Consider the following 19,327-nt stretch of genomic DNA (forward strand, 5'->3'; position numbering starts at 1 on the left):
TAAATTTTATTTTTTTATTTATTTTTGGCTGTGTTTGGTCTTCGTTTCTGTGCGTGGGCTTTCTCTAGTTGTGGTGAGCGGGGCACACTCTTCATCGCGCTGCGCGGGCCTCTCACTGTTGCGGCCTCTCTCGTTTCGGAGCACAGGCTCCAGATGCGCAGGCTCAGTAATTGTGGCTCACGGGCCTAGATGCTCCGCGGCATGTGGGATCTTCCCAGACCAGGGCTCGAACCCATGTCCCCTGCATTGGCAGGCAGATTCTCAACCACTGCGCCACCAGGGAAGCCCCTATGATGTTTTGACATCTTGGGGAGCCTTGCTGACTGGAAGGAGACTGACTCTCGCAGAGCTAGCCAATTCCTAAAAAACAACTCACCTGCACTGCACCTTTCATACGCAAACCAACAAACCCTTAGTCCATACTCCCAACCACAGCCTTTATCTAACTCTCACACACCAAGCCAATATTTCCCTGGCTCCAAATCAACCCAGGGCCAGGTACCGGACAGCTAGAGACCATCCCAGAGCCCACCAACATCATGCAGACTATTCAGTCCTAAACTGTTTATCCTGCTCTGCCTGGCCTTTCGCACAGAAAACACAGTAAAGGCTCTGGACCTTGCTGTCTCCTCACTCCTTATGCCTTCTGTCGAAACCTGGTGCTTCCCCACATGGCCCAGTGTGGTGTAGCATGCTCCTCTCTTGGAAAATGTTAGTAATAAATTCTTTCAATGGCATTACCTCTCTGTGTCATCGCTCAGTCACCTCCATAAATTAATATCCTAATATTAATATAATATCATAATATTAATATAAAATGGGTACATTTTAACACATGATGCCACAATCTGGAGGCTAGGAGTGCTCATTATTGGTATGGGTTGGTCATTATTTCTAGGTCTTTTCCATGGACAGAGCTAAGAAATACATTCTGAATTCATCCCAATAGTTCCTATTCAAATTCAGGACCACAGGGATTTTACTTGACCTCTTCTGCCTTATACCCATATCACCTTTCTCCCACACTGAGAATTCTGGCTCTCATTTACTCTGGGAGTGACAGAATTGCAGTGTCACATATTGTATTGCTTTATCATACCGCAACAAACACAACAATCAGAAAAATACTTCTGCTAGCAAAAACATGATTACTTTACACATCTTAATACTTCCATTTTGGCCGTTCTTTTTTGTCCTCAGGGTATATTGGACCGGGGATATACACTTAAGCTTACTGTGTTTTGCAGTAAGCTTAAGAAAAGAATCCACCTGCCAACTTAGTAGAGTTCCTTCTCTGGGTAGTTATCCCCAAAACTGATTTAGTTTTTACTTTTAGGGATGACTTTAAAATTTTAGAATGTTATTTTATATTTATGTAAGTTATTTACATGGCTCCAAAGTCATATCTACAAATGAAGTTATGTTCAGAGAAGCCTGGCTTCTCTGTCTTTCTCCTCCCACATGACCCTGTTCCCTCTGTCCCCATAGGTAACCATTTTTTAATTTTATTGATTATTCTCCCATTATTTGGTTTTTAAATATAAGTATATGCATAATTATAGGTATATATATTTAATATTTTATATATTTAATACGGTTGTACACTTTTCTCTACCTTGCTTCTCACTTCACAATACATGCTGGAGACCACACCATGGTAGCATTTAGAGATATTCTTTATTCCTTTCATGTGGAGAGCTGTCAACTGTGACTGAGTGCTTAGTTTACCATGTGCCAGGCACTGTGCTAAGTGGCTTACACAGATTATCCCATTTAATCCTCAGAACAGCCCAGTGAGTTTGGCACTATTGCCATTTTACAAACAAAAAATTGAAGGTTAAGTGATTTGTCCAAGGTCACCCAGCTGAAAAGCGGTGAATAATCTTTTAAGATAGAAACAGGAAATGGGTAAATTTTAGGCCTACATTATACATGTATTTCTTTCTCTCTAGTAAAACATAGAGTTAGAGAAACCATTTATACCAGTGAATTGGTAGACATCAGTGCCCCAGAATACTCAGGAGTCCTGAATCGTTTGTAAACAAGGATTCATGGAGAAGTTTCCATGGATGCAGAGCAGAAAGCAGGCAGAAAATTTAAATAGACCCATAAAATAACTTGAAAATCATTTTTTAAAGTTATCCTGGCATGTGAAAAAGAGCAGCCTACTGTGTAGATTAATATATATATAAATAATGAGGTAACTTGGAATCAGCGAGAAATCAAAGTAGACAAAAGTCATCTTGGAACTGTCAATTCTTTGGACACAAAACCAGAGATGTGTCTACAGACATGCTGCACCTCGTTCTTCATTTTACTGTTGTTCTTTGTTTTCTCATAGGAGAGTCTCTTTCTGCCATCAGCTGTAGTTGGCCTCTACCCAAGGGCAGGTGGGCCAGACTGTAGAGAAAGGGGAATGAATGGCTGGTGGGGTGCAAAGATACCCCACATGGTATCTGTCTCAGGCCTTACAATGCTTTGTATCCTAGTTATTTGTATGCTTATTTTCACCTTTTGGAAAAATTGTTAGCAAATTTAAGCAGTCCCTCATCACTCATTCCCGTATACCTTCCCCCATCTCAGCGTAGCTAGTGGACCAGGGCGGGGCACTTGACCCAAAGGGAGCCAATCAGACTCTTGCCAGACTTTGTGGTTAGGACCTGAGATGTGGAGCGGCCTTTGCTGGACACTCCTGATTCTCACCCCCATCACCACAACTCAGTATTCAGGCCAGCAACTGAGGAGTCCCTCTACTTTTCTTCTTCTCTCACCTCCTACTCACCCGCTTCCCACCCATCGGTAAATCGATCATTGCTGATTCTACCTCTAAAATAGGTCTCAGATTCGCTCGGTTTCTCCATCCCACGGTTGGCACCTGTCTGGGTCTCTGCCATCTTTCACCTGGACAATTGCAGCAAGTTCCAAATTAGTGCCCCTTTTTCTCGAGTGATCTTAAGATGTGAATTGGAGTAAGGCCCACCCCTGCTTCAAATCCTTCGGTGGCTCCTCTCTGCACCCAGAATGGAATCCACACCCTGATTCAGGAAGCCCTGCTACCTCTCCTGTCTCATCCAGGCAGCTGTGCCCTTTGCCCACCTCACTCCAGCCACCTGGCCTTGTGTAGTTTCCTCACGCACCTGGCACTTACCCACTCACAAGCCTGTGCACATCAGGATGCCTGGAATTCCTGCCTTCCCCCTGCCCTTGCTGGCTCCTCAACTCTCCAGCTCGGCTAATGTCACCTCCTCCGAGGAGCTTTCCCTGACCACACCACCTAAAGTAGGTCATCAATATTTTTCTTCTCTCAGCACCTCATTTGTTTCCTTTCTGGCACTTAGCATAATGTAAATTGTCTCCCTAACTACACTGTAAGCTCCATGAGGGCAAGAACCACACCTATCGTGCTGGCCATTACATCATATCCTCTTGGGGAAATAAGGACAGACTTTGTATTCGTCAGAGTTCTCCAGAGAAACAGAACCAATAGGAGATAATAGAATGTGTATTACTCAGTCTACCTATTCAAATGCTGGTCTCTTCCATAAACACCCTCCTAGACACACACCCAGAAATAATGCTTTACCAGCTCTCTGGGCATCCCTCAGCCCAGTCAAGTTGACGTGTAAATTTTACCATCACAGGCTTCAAAGAAAGAGATGGCATTGGGGCGAGTGTGCTGCATCCCCTCCTCTTTCCATGTAGGACAGCCGCACCTTTGTTTTGTCTTGAGGGCATCACCCCTCATCTATTTCAGGCACAGGGTTTGGGTTGAAATGACCCCAACCTCAGCACCAGGGAAGACTCTTATTCGTTTAGCTGGATCAGCGCACTTCCGTTCTCATCACCATCACCACCACCACCACAGTGATTGGTTCATGAGTGGATGAGTGTACAGTGGAAGCCAAAGAATATGAAGATATGTGCTGGGCTTCCAGGCAAGAAGCTTCATCTTCCTTTTATGGAAGCAGCTAAACGAGAACTGCTCCCTCCCTTGAACCATGCAGGGTGAAGATGTATGATGTGGGACTGCTGCAAATCATTTTGCTACCATGGAAGGGGAAAGCCTGCTATATCAGTCAAGATCCCAGCAGGAAATAGAAGGCACACTCCGTGGGGCAGTTTGAGAAGCAATTAATTAATGGCCTATTTACAAAGGTAGGAGCAAAGTGCAGGGAAAACTCAAGGAATAGTAAAGTATCTTGGGGCCGTTACTACTCTAGACCCACAGAGGATGGTTACTGGAATGCAGAGACAGCGAGTACTGTATAGAGACCGTCACCTCATCAGGGAGGGATGTGCCCCATGAAAGACAGAGGTGTGATAAACACCCCAACCATCTTCTGAGCCCTTGCTGGTGCTCTACACTGGCCAAGCCCAAGTGGGAGGCAGAGAACACAGGAGCCCACTAATGTAATCCAGGTCAGCCTCCAAAGACATGGAGGACACCTACCACCACTAGGAGAGGGGAGAGGGGAGCCAACAGGGAAGAGAGGGTGTGTGAAGACAAGCTGATCCTGCAAGAGGCAGAAAAGAAGGATAGAGCAAAACCACGTCACTTGTGGTGCTGAGTTGCTGGATCAGGCATCACCTGAAGCCGTATACCTCTGTGTTTCTCAGTTGTATGAGCCAATAGATTCCCTTTATTGTTTGAGTGTCACCTGAAACATAAAGAGCCCTCCCAGATGTAATGAGTCTTTGAATATGATTGAGATTTCAACAAGCAGACATGGGAAAAGAACTTTCCAGAAATAGGGAACAGGATAAGCAAGACAAAGGTAGGAAAATGAGGAACATGTTTAGGGATCTATGTTTGGGTAGGCAGTTGGCTAGAACCTAGAGGTCGAGCAGAAAAGTATTAGGAGAAGATACTGGAAAGGTCAGTTGGGATTATAGAGTGAAAGCCCTAGAACTTCCAGGTCAAGGGTCTGGGAGCTCCTGCAATTGGCAATGGTGAGGCATGAAAAGTTGAAATGTGCTTATAATAATAATTTTCTTTATGGTTTCTTTGGGGTGCTGTGGAGAGGGGGGCACTGAGGCTGGTACATGTCATTGTGATTAACTTGATAGCTTGAAAGATCAGTCACCACAAGGCAGGAGAAAGGCTAGATGGGACTCACCTGCAGAAGTAGGCTGAGGGCTCTGTGGCTGCCGTGGAATCTGATCCTGCACCCTGCTAAGCCCCTCTCCTGCCCAGGTTAAGCCGTTCCCACTTACGGTGTCCTCCCATGAATGGTTGCCCACCTGGCTGTAATAATCACTGCAACAGTCAGCAGCACATCCGAGTGCTACTCCATGTGCTGAGGAAGCTGGATGCTCCTAACAGACTGTCATAGAAGTCTGGACATAACCTCATCTCACACTCCCTTTCTCCTGGCAGTGACTCAGCTATTCCAGGAGTGGAAGGAAACAGTCTGACCATCAAAATATGAGGGACATGAAATTAGCTGGGGACTACTAATGATGCCTTATTTTGAATACATTTATTCCCTTGGAAACCAATAAACTCAAGTTACATAATAAAACTATCAGTCCATGTTAGTCTCCTCAGGCTGCTATAACAAAATAGCACAGACTGGGTGGCTTAAATAACAGAAATTTACTTTCCTGATTATGGAGGCTGGGAAGTCCAAGATCAAGGTACTGGTCAATTTGATTTCTGGTAAGTGTTCTCTTTCTGGCTTGTAGACAGTCGCCTTCTTGTTTTGTGCTCATCTGGTCCTTCCTTAGTGCATCCAGAGAGAGAGAGATAGAGAGAGAGAGAGAGAGAGGGAGGGAGGGAGGGAGAGAGGGAGGGAGGGAGGGAGAGAGGGAGGGAGGGAGGGAGAGAGGGAGAGAGAGAACTCTCCAGTGTCTCTTCTTATAAGGACACTAATCCTATCAGATCATCCTTATTATCCCATTCAACTGTTATCACTTTCTTTCACCAAGTACAGCCACACTGAGGGGTGGGGTTTCAACATATGAATTGGGGGTGGGGGAACAGATACATTCAGTCTACAACACAATTAACATAGTGACTAAGACTGCAGGTTGTGGAACCAGGTTGCTTGGGTTTGAACCTTGGCTCCATCACTTACTTATTGTATGGTCTTAGGCACGTTACTTAATCTCTGTGTGCCTCAGTTTCTTCATCTATAACATGGGGATGAAAAAGTACATGAAGATCAATAATAGTATTTAATGATAATAGTAAAACTGTTGGTGATTAAATGAGATTTATTAATATGTAAATTCCTTAGTGCTGCTTGGTACCTTGTAGATGCCTATGAAATGTTAGCTAGTATTATTGTAATGGACATTAAATTAGAAGTTTCAGTGGAGGCACCAAGATACAATAGATTTTGGATACTAATGTGTGTTGTGAGTTAGAATAATCTGTAGGATTTTCAAAGTAGAGGACTGAGATCTATTAGACAAATTACCCAGATCAAGTGTATCAGAGAGTACTGGTGGTTGGAAATGAGAATAATTTCTGGAGCATTTCTTTAGAGTAACAAAGAAAGGATGTGGCAGTGTTTAAGCTAGGGTCTCTCAGCTTCAGACCCACCCTCTGCACTAGGCTTTGTGATTCCTGGTGGGGACTCTCCTTTGCCAGCTGCTCCTTTTAGGTTCTGCCAATAGGGGCGTTAGAGGAGCTCGCAAGGCTGGAGCGGGAGGAAGGGCTCTTCCCCTCCGTCTGCTTATTGTTTCTGTTGCCATCACCCTAACGATGCTTCTTCACCTTGGCAGCAGCAGTTCGTTCCAGTAGCAGCAGTTGGTTCCAACGTACAGTTTTTCCACCTCTGATCCAGCTAATCACACCCCCTTGGGCATGCAGCACCAGCTGGCTGGCACCCCGTCCTCAGAGGTCTGAGTTTCAGCTCTGCTGGCCCCTCCAACAAGCTTCTCCTGGTAAATAATTCCAACGGCTTCTCTGTGCTTCCAGCCTTAGGCTTCCTGTCGTTGCCACCTCCATGATATCTTCACGCTCTTTTGCTTTTTCGGTTCTTCAATACCTCGTTAACAATTCTTCACGTTAAATTCTCTCGGTTAAAATAACAGATGTGGTTTCTGATCCTGACTGGACCCTGACTGATGGGGTAGGGCAGTGCCTGCCTTTGCCCAGGCTAAGCGACAGGGGCTTCAACCAGAGCCCTTAGAAACCTGGATCCGTGTGCCCTGCAGCTACGGAGGCAGAGCGGATGAGTGTCTCGCCCGCACTCAGGAAATCTAGAGGCAAGAGGTGGGCTGACGAGCTGCTTTGGGAGGAGAATGAAGAAGAGTTGCCTCTGCCCTGGGATGGACCTGCATGCCCAGTTTCTCAGGCCACGTAGAGTGAGAGTGTGTCTCATGGACCTGATGGTAGCAGAGAGAAAGCGAGCCACTGGGGTTGTCTTAGACCACCACCAATGGGGCCGTCTAGAGGAACATTGCAACCTCAGCCAAAAGAAGACTGAAGTGGATTCTTAGGGACAGTGAAGGGAGCAAAGAAACTGCTGAATTCCCAGGTCAAGGGAACTCAGGTGAAACCAGCAGTGTTGGGATTCTTGAAAGAGAACCGCCTGAGAAAATCAGCTTTAAACACCTCCAGACCTGAAGAGCAGGAAGCCATCCTACTATAGTACCAGTTGAGTAAAAATGTACCTGGCCCCCTCCCACCTCCTGTAATCCTGAGGGTCCAAAAGCAGAGTTAGAAAGTTGGGGTGGAGGGGGTTTGCCTGGAGCTGGGGACAGGAGGAGACAGACGCCTCCGTCCCCGATACACACTGCATAGCGCGCCCTTGTAGGGAGAGGGGAGAAGGCTTAAAACAATGTTTGGAGTTCTGATTCTTTAGGACTGACATCTCAATGGCTAAACTGAGCCTGTTTATGATGTAGAGTGATGACCTCTTTTTACTTAAAGTAACTAGGATAATACTGGGGATTGCAGGGTTTAATGCAGATGAAGGGGGAAAATTACTTACACCCCACTCCCAAAAGGGATAATGGGATTTAAAACTAAAGTTGCTGTTTGGATTACAACTCATAAATCCATCTTCTTCAACATACAGTTAGACTAATAATGCTGATAACACTGTACTTCCTATTAATAAGGCATTTTATTTTCTCTAGATAGGAGAGGTTTACTGTCCCCCAACACTCTCTACAGGGAAGATCTGTGCCTTTGGTCAGATTTGCACTTTTCAAATGGGTCAGTGTCCTGGGTTTTTTTTTTTTTTTTTTTTTTAAAGGACTGGAAGGTAGGGAAGAGCTTTGGTAGAAAGCCCCAGGAAATCTCTTGAGTTCTGTTAAATGTTATCTTTTTTCTAAGTGCATTGTCAGAAACAAAAAAGGACTTCAGGCTTAGGGAACTCAGTTTTGCAGTTCACTCTACACCTGGTCAGATATATCAGTGACCAACCTGGAAGGAAAATTTCCCTGATTAGGTAAAGGTCTAAAAGCCTACAGTGGTAAAAAGAGAAACTCACTGTCCTCCCACCGAGCTGAAGCCCCCACTATACAAGTCAGGAAGCTTCTGGAAGGCAGAGCCCAGTACAGAGAACATCTCCATGGATGTTTGGCAGATGAATATGGTGCTCCCACCCCACCAGTCAACAGTCTAAGGAGCTTTTTGCACAAAAGGGCCTTCACCTTGTGGTCATACTTGAGAACTGCACCATTGCCCAAGGGTAGCAGGATCACCACCCCCTCTTTTCTAGTCCTTCTCATACACGTGGGTCTCTTAAAATAGTATACCAAGATAAACTCTACTGCATGGAACCTCCTGCAGACATCTTAAACACAATTCCTCTCAAACCACATATATTCTTTATTCTCCAAGTGATTATATCCTCTTCTATCCATATAATAGGTTTTCTTTCATTTCTTCAAAGCCACAATAGGCCAGGCGCTTTAAAAACATTTTCATATCTAATCCTTACAGTAACCCAGGAGACTAACATATGTTACTATGGCCACTTCACAAGTGAGGACATCTAGGCGTGTGGGCTTAGAGAGTTTCAGTAACTTGCCCAAGGCCACACAGCTAATTAGTGGGGGGTGGAGGGCTGGGATTTGAGCTAGGTCCATTAGATCCATGACACAGGCTCTTTCCACCAAAGCTCACTGCTTCCTGATTGATAGGATTTTCATCTACCCAGTTTTGAAACTGGAAATTAGTAAGTTGCTCTTGATTACTCTCTCTCCTTCACCGATAGGCGGAGATGGTTTACTGACATCACCTCCTAAATGGCACTGGAATTTGTCCCTTCCTCTTTCCCCACTGCCATAATATTACTTTGGCCCTTCCTCATGTCTCATATGAAATACTGCAAGAGCCTCCCAACAGGTTTCCCGTCCCTTCCCACCCAACCTCACTGAGGAGAGGTCCTAGTTTTAAAATCTAAATCTGAAAAGTCACAAAGATTCCGGAGGACATTTAGGTCATATGTATCAAGAGCCTTAAAAATGTCGATACCCTTTCAATCAGTAATTCTTCTACTTCTGTGAATCTACCTTTCAAAAAGCATCCCGTAGATAGAAAAAACTAAGTGCACAGAGATGGTCAGGGCAGTATTATTGAGGGGGCTATGTTATAGTTTGGTGAGAATAGGACTGAGTTGACGCCCTGCATTCAATTTGTGCTTTTCCTGGAATTTCTTTTCTGTTCTTTCCGGAGGGGAAGGGCCGAAAAAGGACCATTCCAGGGCGCGGCGCTGGGCTTGCCACATTTGGGAGCGCCGCCTGAAGTTGGGCGCGCAGCCTCCCGACGCCCTGCCGTTGGGCTGGTGGAGGCCGCAGCACTGCTAGGGTTGTATCAGTCCTCCTGTTTGCACTATTTCTTTTTGCGACCATGGCCCCGCCTTAAGTATTTCTAATTAAGAAACAAAACCTCAGGAAACCGAAACTTAACCAGCCGCTCTCGCTTCTGTAATTACGCCTGCTGACCCCCCCCCCCCGCAACCGTCCAACCGATCAGACGGCGACTAGTGTCTCTGTTTAAAAGTCAACCAATCGGCGACTAGTGTCTTTGTTTAAAAGTCAACCAATCGGCGACTAGTGTCTCTGTTTGAAAGTCAACCAATCGGCGACTAGTGTCTCTGTTTAAAAGTCAACCAATCGGCGACTAGTGTCTTTGTTTAAAAGTCAACCAATCGGCGACTAGTGTCTCTGTTTGAAAGTCAACCAATCGGCGACTAGTGTCTCTGTTTAAAAGTCAACCAATCGGCGACTATGTTTGTACCGGTCTATAAAAGAGCTGTACTAAACTCCGCCAGGACCTCTTAGCGTCACCGGCAACGAGTGCGCGGAGGTCCAGGTTCGAACCTGCAATAAATGACCCTTGCCGTTTGGCTTTGACTCTCGACTCTGGTGGTCTTGTGGAGGGGCCTCGCGACCTTGGGCATTTCATTATTGAGGTAGTGCATTAATCCCCTCCAAGTTTTTAAAAACTCCATTATGGAATAAATTATCTAAATCAAGTTAATTTCACCTCCAAACAACAGGAAGGTCTGTCTCAGGCCATCCTTGGGAGGCCCTTGGAACACCCTGCCATTATGGGTCATCCCTCGTCACTGCCAAGGCCCCCAGTCTCAGTTTACCTGGTTCCCTCAGTTCGAGGAGCCACTAGCTTACATGTCACCCTGGGCGCATGTGGAGATTTGGTGAGGTTGGAAACCCCTCACTGTTCCCTCCGAGGTCACCCAGCCCCTGGGGTGTTGTCAGGGAGCAGGGCACAGGTCCTGGCTGTCGCAGGAGCCTGGACCCTTCCCCCAGCCAGAGGACATCTTTTTTTTTTTTTGCGGTACGCGGGCCTCTCACTGTTGTGGCCTCTCCCGTTGCGGAGCACAGGCTCCGGACGCGCAGGCCCAGAGGCCATGGCTCACGGGCCCAGCCGCTCCGCGGCATGTGGGATCTTCCCGGACCGGGACACGAACCCTGCATCGGCAGGCGGACCCTCAACCACTGCGCCAACAGGGAAGCCCAAGAAACCTCACCAGTGCCTCTGCTCCCGTAAAGCCATTTCCTGTCTCCTCTCCCCACTGTGCACTAAATCACCTCAGGGGGGCTAGACTTTTGAAAACAAAGCCAGGAATGGAATGTTTCCTAGGCAACTTCTTTCATCTCACCACAAACCTCCCCTGAGGAAAGTAAACACAGAGCCTGCTACCTGCTTGAGGAAGGGGAAGAGGTAAAAATGGTTGAAGGAATAGATATCATTACAGCAGTGGCCCTCTGCATTTCCAGCTTTCTAATCTCTTCCACGCCTGTGGAAGTCTCTTTCCTGTCTGTAGCTTTTGCTATATCACGTCTGTTGATCTAAAACAAATAGACTGCCAGATTTTTCTCCAGCAAAGATGGGTTTATTCAGGATCAGTCAGAATTTGCAAGTCAGGGTCTGCAAACCTGCCATGCAAGTTTCCCACGGCAAGGGAAGGAGAACACTTTTATAGAAGGGAAAAGGAAGTGGGGAGAGCTGTAGTAAACAGAGTCCATGGCTTTTCCTTCCCAGGAAAGAAGAGGAGTCTTTCTTCTTCCTGTTGGGCTCCGCTATGGTTGCAGGGTGTGAGAGCTCCCCATTCTGGTCTCCAAATTATTTAATTGAGGTTTCTGCTTATTAATTTTTACATGTGTATATGATCAATTATCCCATCTTCACCTCCAGCCCTGACCTCCAGTTAAGCTTTCCAGACAGTTGGGGAGCAGAAGAAAGTACAGGAGGTGTTTTCTCTTCTCCTCTCTCTCTCCTCCCCCCCCCCACCTATCTTCTTTTTTCCCTCCTTTCTCCTTTTCTTTCTTTTCCCCTTTTTTTCCTCCACCTCCCCGTCATTATTATTTTTTGGTCTACCCAGCATCTGAATAACTTTCCCATCTGAGAGGAATCCCCCATTGTATGAGTCCTGGCAGAAGGCAGGAACACAGTTCCCACTGTGGAAGCCGAGAAAGCCAGGTCGTTTCTGGCCCTACACCTGGAAGCTTGAGCTTGGGCACAGGACGATCCTGCTAGTGAATCCGTTGAGAAATAATTTACCGTAGGAACATCAAATGTCAGCAGTGGCTGGATTCAGTATGCAGGGCCATGGTGCCAACAGCAGTGTGCAGGCCAGAGTGTCCCTGTGGTGAGAAAAACTGCAAATGCTCAGAAATATTAAAAGAGTACAATAGGTGTATCCTTTACTTAGTGAATTAGTTCTCTGTCACTGTGAAACAAATTACTCCAAAACAGCTACTTAAAGGAACAAATATTTATCATGTCACAGTTTCTGTGAGTCAGGGCCCCAGGCACTGCTTAGCTGGGTGTCACTGGCTCAGGGTCTCTCATGAGGCTGCAGTCAAGGTCTTCAGACTCCCATGAAGGCTGGTCTGGGGAAAGGTCTGTATTCAAGCTCACTCATGTGGTTGTTGGTCGGATTCTGTTCCTCATGGGCTGTTGGACTGAGGGTCGCAGGTCCTCACTGGCTGTTGGCTGGAGGCCTCCCTAAGTTCCTTGTCACGTGGACTTCTCCATGGAGTGGTTCACAGCATGGCAGCCAGCTTCAATCCGAGCCAGTGAGGGAGAGAGAATGTCCAAGACAGAAGCCGCAGTCTTTTTGTGACCCAAGCATAGAAGTGACATCCCATCATTTCTGCCACATGCAGAAGCCAATCACTAACTCTAGCTCATACTCAAGGAAAGAGATTACACAGGGTGTGAATTTCACGGGGGAAGGACAGGATTCATTGCATGCCATCTAAAAGGCTGCCAACCACAGATTCATTGATTGTTAACAGTTGCTATTTTTATATAGCTATAGGTACACACATATACTTTTTTTGCTAACCAAAAATAAGTTATAGACATCAAGACATTTACCTCTAATTACTTCAACATGTGTCTCCTAACAAGGAGGACATTTTCCTATATAACTACAATCTTAATAATAGTGCTATAATATAATCTACTATCAGCCCAAATTCAACTCTCTCCAACTTTCCCCCTAAAATCTTTTATAGCTCTTTTTTCATTTTGCTCCAGTTTTCAGTTGAGGTTCCCATATGTTTTTTGGTTGTTTAATCTATTTAGTCTCTTTTAATCTAGAACAGTTCATCCCGATACCATCTGTTTCTATTTTTTCATACCTTTGACATTTCTGGAGAGTCTAGGCCAATTGTTTTGTAGAACATCCCATATTCTGGAGACAATTATTTCCTTATGGTGGTATTAAACTTGTCCAAGTATCCACTGTATTTCCTGTAGTGGGAAGTTAGGTTAAATATTTTTGGAAAAAATACTTCTTAGGAGGCACAAATTTGGTAGTCCCATTGTTAGTGATTTTGGTCACTTGGGTATGGTGATGACTGCTTGATTTATCCTTTATGAATGCATAACTTTCCTCTTGTAATTAATAAGTAATCTGTGGGGTGATGCTTGGAGTCTGTGTGAATATCCTGTTCCCCAACAACTTTTCCCAATAGTTTTAGCATTCATTAATAATCCTTGACTTGGTTAATTATTACATTTGGGGTTGCAAATGGTGATTGTCTATTTTCTTATTCCTTATACAATTACCACTTTGTAAAGGTGAACTTTTCTTTTTCTTCCCCTTTTTCTTATGTTTTGTTTGTTCAAGAATTACAATGGACGTATTTTTTAAATTATTATAATTGGTTAACATTATTCTTTTTGATGTGCAAATTGTTCCAAATTTGGCCAATGACAAACTCTTTGAAGCTGACTCCTGTATCCATTTTTTTTTAAAGCTTTACTGAGATGTAATTCACCTACCATACAGCTCACCCATTTACAATGTACAATTCCATGGTTTTTAGTTTATTCACAGAGTTGTGCAATCATCACCACAATCACTTTTAGAATATTTCACCACTCCACAAAGAAACTTGTTACCCATTAGTGGTCACTTCTAATTCTCCCCAAGTTCCTTAGCCCTAGGCAACTATTAATCTATTCTCTGCCTCTATAGATTTGCCTATTCTGAGCATGTCATATGAACGGAATCATATAATATGTGGGTTTTTTTGTGACTGGCTTCTTCCAACTATGTTTTCAGGGTTCATCCATGTTGTGCAGCATACATCAGTACTTCATTCTTTTTCTTGCCAGATAACATTCCATCTTACGGATATACCACATTTTATTTACCCACTCATCAGTTGATGGACATTTGAGTTGTTTCCACTTTTTGACTATTATGGATAACGCTGCGATGAACATTCATGTACAAGTGTTTATGTGAACATATTGTAAGCTCTCTTGGGAACATACCTAAGAATGGAACAGCTGGATCATATGGTAAATCTATGTTTAACCTTTTGAGGAGCTGCCAGACTGTTTTCCCAAGTGGCTGCACCATTTTACATTTCTACTAGCAGTGTATGAGAGTTCCATTTTTTCACATCCTCACCAACACTTGTTATTACCTGCCTTTTTTATTATAGCCAACCTAGTGGATGTGAAATGATATTTCATTGTGATTTTGGTTTGCATTTCCCTGAGGCTAATGATATTGAGTCCATTTTTTCCCCAGGTCCCTTTGGTCCCTTGGAGGAATTCATGTCTTATTTTATTTCCAGAAAATTGTCTTGTATTATAGTTTCATGGGTGTTTTTGTTTGTTTGTTTTTCTTTTTTGGGGACCCTGATGATACATATGTTGGCTCTTCTTTGTCTATCTTCTGTGTTTCTCACTTTTTCTCTGATTGTTTACTTCTTTTCCAAATTTATTTTTGGTTCTCCTGTGTTAATTTTTTTTCTCAATGTTCCTTACTGAATTCTTAGTCTAACCCATTTGTCCTTAGACACCATATAATTTAGTTTTCATATCTCAAGATTATTATTTATTTATTTATTTATTTATTTATTTATTTTTTGCGGTATGCGAGCCTCTCACTGTTGTGGCCTCTCCTGTTGCAGAGCACAGGCTCTGGACGCGCAGGCTCAGCGGCCATGGCTCATGGGCCCAGCCACTCCGTGGCATGTGGGATCTTCCTGGACCGGGGTACAAACCCATGTCCCCTGCATCGGCAGGCGGACTCTCAACCACTGCACCACCAGGGAAGCCCAAGATTATTATTTTGTTCTTCTTTTTCTTTTCTGAATCAGTCAATCCTCATTTCTCAGCTTTCTGTTTTGTGTCCATTTCTATCTTGAGCTTTTCAGTGTATGATTTTTTATGTTCTTTGTAGCTGCAGTTGCTTACCAAATGATATTTAATTCATGTTGAGTGCTGTGTTGCAGTTTCCCCCTATTTTTTGGTTGTATTTTCATTAGCTGAAAAGGGTTGTTATTTTCTTCTTATAGTTGATTTATATGGATGGTGTTTGCTGTTTTCTGTTTATTTCAGAAAGTCTTGGATCTTCATGAACCAGAAATAACAAGGTTTTCTAGTGAGGGGAGATTACAGTATAGGAGGCCTAAGGTAAAATAATAGGTCAAGGTTGGAGCAAGAGGTTGGAAGTAAACAAGCAAGCAAGGAAGAGAGGAAGATTTCTTAGGAAGAAAATCTCTAGGGGAAAATGGCCATGGAAGAATATGTGATGAGTGTGAGCATTTTAAAACAATGGTAGAAATATGACACATTTGATGGAAAAAATAAGTAGAGATACAATGAAATCTCTGCAGGGAAAAAATCATTAACTCCAGGGAAAATAAAAGTTTTAAGATAAAATATAACTATGGTATAGAACTTGGCTCAGCAGTAAACAATATTTACAAAGTCATAATGATATAAGTGGTGTCTATTCAAATGGTGTCTATCTTAAATTATAAAGATTGTGATATAGCAAAAAGTGGATGAGAGAAAATGGGAAAGGGCTAAATTCTCATATAATAAAAAGTCAACAGATCGGGTATCAAATTCATAAATCAATAATAACACAATGAGTATGTTATTTATAAATATGAAGATAATAGAGAAAGCTAAAATTTTGAAAATGAAAGCCTCTAATAAAGGAGACTAAGGGGGCGGAATGGGCAGTGGACTCCTTTGTCTTATTAATCTTCTAGTATTACATGATTTCTAAAAAGAATACGTGCATATATTACTTTAATAACATAAGAATGTAATTTCAAAAAAAGATCAGTTCAAGTGCCAGCCAGGAGACAGTACTCTGAGAGTTTGTAGTACTGTCCTGCTAGGTGAAGTGTATGTTCCGAACCAAGGACGAATAGAGTTTTCTTCCTCAGCAGAATGCAAATGTCAGTGAACCAACTGGTTCACTGGTGAAAGTGGGTGTGGCACCTCTCAGATTATACCTAATGATTCTCCTCCCAAATTCATGCTTCCCTTTTACTCAAATCAGCTGATTTAAATATTCAAGTGCAATACTTTCACCAGAGCCTTACAGCAATGGCTCCTATTAACTGGAAACTGATGTGGTCTCCTCATGCCACTGGAGGTTACAGTGTTGGCTGGTACCTGGTCCTGACTATCAAGGGGATAGAGGCAGGAGGGGTATGACTGGAACCCAGTAGGTCTCCTGGGACACATCATCACCCCCACACCAGGGATACAAGTTAATGGAAAGGTGCTGTACTACATATAGGCAGGCTCACCAAGTAGGATTCCTCAAGAATGAAAGTTTAGTTAACCCCACCAGGAAAGAATCCTGGGCAGCTTGAAGGTAACTGGAGACCTGGAATAGGTATTGAAGATGGGGAATCATAAATGCAAATAGAGCCTCATGACTAGTTTCAAAAATGAGGATTGTGGCCTCTACTTGTATTTCCTTTCTTGCTGCATTTATAAATGTAAAGTTTTTAGTGACTGTCTTTTTCTTTCATCTTCCTTCTCTTCATTATTGTATTTAAAGTTTATTAGTGATAGTTAATTCCAAAATTTAGTCTACATATTACAACACTGAGATAGGATGATGATGAAAACTTAGAAGAAGGATGTGTTACCAACCTGGGTTCTTGGACTCTTCAATCAATAGAAATTGATAAGAGAACAGATGAGGAATTCAGGCAAGGCTTTACTGGGACTCCTGCTGTAGCACAAGGGAGCAAAAACAAGTAAAAGATTCCCTTGCTCACTCCCTGAGGTGGGGCGACCTGGTTCCTCAAATGGAGTGAGGATTGGAGTGGGTCGGCGGGAGCCGGAGGCATGGCTTAGGTGGCCTGGCCACCCCCTTGGTGGTGCTGTGTGCAGGGATCATGCGTGGCACCCTGCTTTTGCTCCTGGCACCTCAGAAGAGGCAGCTGGGTTTGGGCCTTTTTTGTATTTTGTTGTTCATAATTTGCCCCAACTACTCATGCACACAGTTATTTTTAGTCCCTTATAGTTTCTTTGTATTCTGTTGCTCAAGGAGATGTCTAGCTGCCAGCATTGCAGTAAAGGTCCCAAGTCCCAGGTCCCAGCCTGTCTCAAATGGACCGTCACCTGCAGACTTGGACTTGGGGCCAGATAAAATGACTGATGAGACTTTGAACTGTTCTCCTTTGAGGAGGGCATGAGTGCATTTTTGTTGTTGTTGTAGGAGAGATGGTTGCATTGTGCAGCCTAAGAAATGGACTATAGTGGAGGTCCTTTTGGCTGCTAGCACCTGAATATCCTTCTAATTTGGAGGGAACCCCCTTACTCCGAGTCTTGGAAGGAAATTGGGCCCCTCCTCCCACACTAGAAGCCAACTGATCCAGTACAAGCCACAGTAGAAACCAGAACTCTCCTTGCTGGTTGGCAGTTAGAATACAGGAACATGACCTACAGTTAGACAAGTCAATGGTCCTGCCCAAAACTTGAATCTGGAGTGAATACCTAACATCACAGAAGAGTTGAAAAATAATTCATGGTGGCATTAAAAGTACACGCATACACCCTAACCAGAGCAGCTCAAGCAGCTTGACTTGGGCTGAGTATCTTGCTGCCTGACCTTCCTGGATTTCTACCATTTCCAGACCTGGTCCCCCAGGTTTTCTGATAATAAGGAATATAACCATACACAGCTCTAGGTTTACTTTGCTTAAGCTTAGAGGCACCTGAGGAAATAAACTCTCTGCCAGCCTCATTCTTTAAAATCCCAGGCAAGGGTTCAGACCATCTCAGGTTGGGTCTCTGTGGAGAAGAGGAAGGAGACTATAATTGGCCAAGCCTGCTCACTCTCCACCTTTCCTGCCTTGGAAGGAGAAATGAGAGAAATGAGACGCCCCTAAAGAATAATCTGGTCCAGGGGATTTCAGACAATTCCTCAAAGGAAAGATCACTTGTCAGGCAAAAGCAAAAGATGCTCACAACACAAAAGTACAGAACGTCATAGCTGAAAGGAACCTCAGGAGCCATCCATCCTATGCCATCTTACGGATAAGGAAACCATACAGGGTAGAAAACTATAAAGGCTATGGGAAAGGTGAACACAGATGCTGCAGAGTTCAAAGGAGGGAGAGTGCACATCTGGTTGAGGAGATCAGGATGGGATCTGACCTGGGATCTGACATACAGCAGGTATACCGGGCGGCTTTTTTGCTAACTTCAGAATTACTTTTTTTTTTAAAATCAGCTCAGCTTTATTTATTTACTTATTTATGGCTGTGTTGGGTCTTCATTTCTGTGCGAGGGCTTTCTCTAGTTGCGGCGAGTGGGGGCCACTCTTCATCGCGGGCCTCTCACTATCGCGGCCTCTCTTGTTGCGGGGCACAGGCTCCAGACGCGCAGGCTCAGTAGTTGTGGCTCACGGGCCTAGTTGCTCCGCGGCGTGTGGGATCTTCCCGGACCGGGGCACGAACCCGTGTCCCCTGCATTGGCGGGCAGATTCTCAACCACTGCGCCACCAGGGAAGCCCCCAGAATTACTTTTATGTTCATAGTCTGCTTATCTCAAATTCCACCACCCATAACTTCCTTGGCTTTTTGAGAGCTTATTCATTTGGGCTTGATTTTGTTTTCAAGTTCCCTTTACTTGGATTTGGTGCCCTGGTTCTATGCTTGACCTGGTTACCCATTTGGACTTGGCCCCATTCTCTGTCCAGCTGGTTGTCTTGTCTGGGAAAGACCCAAGTCTCAACCAGTGGGATTAGGTGACACCGCCAGAGGTCTTCTGTGTACTCAGAGAAGATCAGGGGTCACAAACGTAAACATCTTTCAGTGTCAGGCAGGTAATAAATGTGTGAAGTGGGTGGCTGTTACTTAATACAGAAGTAGTGCTTGTGGGATTTAAATTCTTAATAAGAAAACAAAAGCAAATAAAATCAACAGACTGCCCAAATAAAAATATCTGTGGGCTAGTTTCTGCTCTTGCTGTCAAAGTTTGTGACCCTTGGATTAGACAAAACCTCCAGCTGTCATGACAGGTTCTGGAAAACCCAACAAGTCTTTTATTTCCTAAACCAGGGGTCCCCAACCCCCAGGCCACGGACGGGTACCGCAGAGCAGGAGGTGA

The sequence above is a fragment of the Grampus griseus genome, assembly GCF_964374135.1.
Source record: "Grampus griseus genome assembly, chromosome: 15".
NCBI lineage: Eukaryota > Metazoa > Chordata > Mammalia > Artiodactyla > Delphinidae > Grampus > Grampus griseus.